This window comes from Scyliorhinus canicula, chromosome 9, assembly GCF_902713615.1.
Source record: "Scyliorhinus canicula chromosome 9, sScyCan1.1, whole genome shotgun sequence".
Classification (NCBI taxonomy): Eukaryota; Metazoa; Chordata; class Chondrichthyes; order Carcharhiniformes; family Scyliorhinidae; genus Scyliorhinus; species Scyliorhinus canicula.
The window spans coordinates 80,877,538-80,882,749 of NC_052154.1; the positions used below are offsets into that span (position 1 = coordinate 80,877,538).

General features: G+C 50.2%; 1 pseudogene; it reads left to right on the top strand.

Moving 5' to 3' along the window:
* Window positions 1-3,653: 3,653 nt before the first annotated feature.
* LOC119970896 lies at window positions 3,654-4,628 on the top strand (annotated as a pseudogene).
* Window positions 4,629-5,212: the final 584 nt, after the last annotated feature.

A 5,212-nucleotide genomic window follows, 5' to 3' on the forward strand; every position in this document is an offset into this window, starting at 1 on the left:
AATACCCACATTCCACCAGATCCTTCCTTTTTTTTGGGATGAGTGTGATTACTGCCTGCTTCATCGTCTCCGGCAACTCCCCCTTCTCCAGTGCTTCATTAAACGCCCCCAACGGATGTAGTGCCAGGTCCACCGCAAATTCCTTATAAAATTCTGCCGGATACCCATCCGGCCCAGGGGCCTTCCCTGCCTTCATACCCCGTATACTATCCAGCACCTTCCTCAGCTCCATGGGCTCCTCCAATGCCTGCCTCTTTGCTTCCTCCACTTGGGGAAATTCCAGCTCGTCCATAAACCACCACATGTCCCCTCCTCTCCTCCTGGGTCGGCCTCATAAAGTCCCTGGTAATACTCTCTCAATGCTTCATTTATCTTCCCTGGCTCTGACACCACATCCCCAGCACCAGTCCGGATCTTCAATATTTCCCTGGACGCAGCCTGCCTCCGCAGCTGGTGCGCAAGCATGCAGCTCACCTTCTCCCCATACTCTTATTGCACCCCTCTTGCTCTATGCAGTTGCCCTACCGCCCTCCCCATTGTCAGCCTGTCAAATTGCCCCTGCAATTTTTTCCTCCTCCATGGTGGGCACCCTCGAATATTCCCTCTCCACCTCCACTATCTCGCTCGCTAGGCAGTCATGTTCCGCCCTCCTTCCCTTATTCGCATGAAGCGTAAATGAGATAATTTCTCCCTGGACCACTGCCTTCAATGCTACCCACAAAATGCCCACCGACACCTCCCCATTCTGATTGAACTCCACATAATCCCGAATCGCCAACTGCACCTCCAGCCCGGCCTCTGCTCTTGTCCCGTACTGAACCGAATATCCAGCCAGTGGGGTGCAAGGTCCGAGATAACGATCCCCACATACTTTGCTGCTCCGCCCCAACCAAAATCTCCCAACTGACTACAAAGTAATCAATCCTCGAATAAACCTTATAGACGTGTGAAAAGAAGGAATACTCCCTTCCCCCTGTGTTCTGAAAGTGCCATGCATCCATCATACCCATCCACTCCACAAACCACGTCCCCAGCTCTCTTGACAGCCCTACCCTATCCATCGACCTGGGGCACGATCTATTCACCCTCGGTTCTAGGACACAGTTAAAATCTCCTCTCATGTTGAACTGGTACGTGGCCAAATCCGGGATCGCTGCCAGCAACCCCCTCATAAAACCCACATCATCCCAATTTGGGGCATTCACATTTACCAACACTACCTGTGCCCTTCCAATACCCCACTCACAATCACATATCTCCCACCTGGATCCCTCACCTCCTTCGCACTCACGAATCCCATTTATTTGCTCATTAAAATCGCCACACCCCTCGATTTCAAATCAAACCCCAAGTGAAAAATCTGCCCGACCCATCCCTTCCTTAACCTAACCTGGTCCTTCACACGGAGGTGAGTCTCCTGCAAAAAGACAAGCCCCGCTTTCAAGCTCCTGAGGTGCGCGAACACCCGTGACCTTTTAACTGGCCCATTCAGTCCCCGGACGTCCCACGTTACCAACCTTACAGGAGGCGTGCACCTCCAATCCCCTCTACCATCCATCATCTTCCCCACTTAACTCCTGCCCCTTTAATTCCACTCTGTATCTAGCCCATCCCAGATGGCCCCTTTCTTCGCCCTTGACCATGTTACCTCTCACCCCTTGCCTCGTTGCAGAAACCTCCCCCAGCTTTTCCCTTCCCCCCACCACTTCACTTTTCCCCCCTCCCCCTGGCCAGCCCTCTTGGTCTTCTCCCCGCACCACCTCACTTCCATTCACCAGCATAACCTGCTGGCATGGCTACCCCTGCCCAAAGGCACATCCTAATGACCCCCCACTGCTCAGCTCAAAGAAGAAGGCCTCCTGCTGGCCTTACCCTCCCCCACCCAAACAAGGACTTCTCCTGAACTCCAGGTAGCCTTCTCCAAAAGCAAACAAACAGATGTTAAACACAAACAGTCCCATAAAACTGGAGGGGGGGGGGGTGGGAACATCCATGCTCACATAAACTTTTCACCCCTACAACTCCTTACAATCTCAACATTGAACAGACCCCCCCCCCCCCACCAAAAAAGGCGAATATCCCCCAATCCCTACATCCCACTTCAAACATGCTCCCGACCGTTACATAGTGCCAGCATCCCGGTTCCCAAGCATTGCCCACTCAGTTCTTCCCCAGTTTATGCTTCTGAATGACGTCTTCGGCTGCTTATGGGGTCTTGAAATAATACTCCCAGCATCCAAACGTCACCCATAATTTCGCCAGGTAGAGCACCCAAAACCTGATCTGCCATCAGTACAGCACTGCCTTGACCTTGTTGAAACCTGCCCGCCGTTTTGCCAACTCAGCTCCGATGTCCTGATAAATCCAGACGTTATTTCCCTCCCAGTCGCAGCTACGCTTCTCCCTGGCCCACTGTAGAATTTTCTCTTTCTCCACAAATTTATGGAGTCTGACGATCATTGCCCACGGCGGCTCCCCAGCTCTAGGCTTTTGCATCACAGAGTTATGCGCTCGGTCCACTTCAGGTGCCTTATCTAGCATCCGTTCTGCCACCAGTCCCGCCAGCATCCTTGAGACATACCTTGTGGCACTCACACCTTCAACTCCTTCAGACAGGCCCACTATTCGCAGATTCTGCCTTCTCGTGGCATTCTCCTGCTCCTCCACCCTTGCCCTCAATGTTGTACAGAGGGCTCCTCGGAGCCCCACCTCTGCCTCCAGGGCCACCACACGATCGCTGTGGTCCGTGATCACTCCTTCAATTTCCCGAATCTGTGATCCCTGCACCTTCAAACACCTCTCCATCCGCTCCAAAGTACTCTTCAAGGGCCCCATAGCTTCTGCAATGGCGTTTGCATGATCCTCATGCACTTCTTTCCTTGATTATAGTAAGAAGTCTTACAACACCAGGTTAAAGTCCAACAGGTTTGTTTCAAACACGAGCTTTCGGAGCGCAGCTCCTTCCTCAGGCGTTCCGAAAGCTCGTGTTTGAAACAAACCTGTTGGACTTTAACCTGGTGTTGTAAGACTTCTTAATGTGCTCACCCCAGTCCAACGCCGGCATCTCCACATCATTCCTTGATTATGGAATTCCTCCTTGATTAAATTCATCAGTTCCTGTATCTGGGGCCTTACAGCTTGCCCCTCCCCCGCCTGCATGCTGGAAGAGACTGTCTGTGAACTACAAGACTGTTTCAAATTTCCAGCCAAATCTCTCACTATTCTCTGCCGGGTCCGGTGATCAGAAGACATACCATTCCAGGGGTAAAGTACTCCTCTAACATTCACCTACGCCTTTTCATCAAAATTCCACCCAGATCTGGGTAAAAAGAGCCCTTTTCTGTGACTTTGAACAGGAACAGCCCTTTATGTGACCAATCACTCCATGGTCACAAGCGGAAGTCACTGTTTAAATACTTGTAGCAACACGTTCTATTCGTTTTTGCATTTTTAGCTAGCTTCCACTCATACTTTAATTATACTCATAATTTCTCCTGATTAACCATTGGTCATTCTGTGCCTTTTTTTCATATTCTGAGCAATCATCAGACCTGTCACTCATCTTTGTGCAGTTATATGTTTTCCTTATGTTTAATGCTTTCCCTAACTTATTTGGTTAACTACCTCCCTTTAGATCCCTGGTAACGGAAACAATGGCGTCCGATCCGATCCCGATGCTTCCCCCGATGCCTCCGCAATTCAAACCGATTCAGCATCGCCTGCACACTGCCCAGGAGCAGGAAAAGCACGATCCGGTGGTGGCGTATTTCTGTCGCCCGTATGCTATGCAGACTGGAATGAAAATAGATAGAAAACGCCAGAATGCCGCAAGTTCTTCGTGAAACGTATAGATGAAGTAGAGATTATGAAGAAACAGTTGGGTGACAATGAATAAATATTGCAAGATGTGGTGGGGAATGCCCATGTAGTGAACCATGCCTAAAAGATGTTCCTCTATGCGGAAAATGAGGATCAATCAGGAAGATTTCACAAAAACATGATCATGTCATTCTATACCGCCAGCCTGTTACACGATGTGTACTGTGTTCGGGGTGCTCACTGAAGAAAATATTCAACACAGGAAATATGCAAAGTGGAACTCAGAATATATCCACAATTGTTTGAAAAATGGTGAAACCCCCAGTCCGGATCTACAGGGATGGGAGACTACGAAATACTCGCTAACGAGAGGAAAGGGGACTGTTCACTCCCGTAATCGCCAATCTCCAATCTTCCCCCTGAATCCAAGCCAACGTCAGACCTCTCTAATATACAGGTACCTCCTGGTGATCAACCTCCCATCAAATTTCTGAACCATTCATATCCCTCCTGGCGCACACGCTCCAGCCAATATTCCAGCAGAGGTGCCAGGCAGCTCAGTGTTGCCGAATACGCCAACAATGCCACAGACCATAACCAATGCTTGTCCCGTCGTTGTCCAGCGCAAAGCCTCAGGGGGAGGTAGGCCTGACCCCGGAGGATTAAGCCAGGGCTCAGAAGTACTGCAAATACGCCTGCAGCGCCCTACAGCATGAAGACGTTGGGCAGCTGTGCAGAATCTCCAGAAGGCTCTCAAGTTGCTCACACGGGGACGGAATGAGCCCCTTACCTGCAGTGCCCAAATATAACTTGTGTTCTTTTCACTGTTCCAAAGAAGTAACCAGTCCTTGTCTCCACTCCGCCCTTGCCTAGCAAACGGGACTGTTATAGAACAGTACAGCACAGAACAGGCCCTTCGGCCCTCGATGTTGTGCCGAGCAATGATCACCCTACTTAAACCCATGTAACCCGTATACCCGTAACCCAACAATCCCCCCATTAACCTTACACTACGGGCAATTTAGCATGGCCAATCCACCTAACCCGCACATCTTTGGACTGTGGGAGGAAACCGGAGCACCTGGAGGAAACCCACACACACACGGGGAGGACGTGCAGACTCCACACAGACAGTGACCCAGCCGGGAATCGAACCTGGGACCCTGGGACCCTGTTTCCCTGTCGGCGTCCTACATACTTTGATATGCAGATCGTGTTGCATTTTTTCTATCTGAAAGAAAGAAGATGCTGTGGGTGCCAGGTGTGAATATTATTGGCTTGAATTTCATAGCTACGGTATTTTTTAAAGGCACTTGTGATGGCAACACTAAAGAAATGTGCATCGAGTTCTTAATTCTGCTGCTATTTCAGTGAGGTAGCTGTCCTATATATG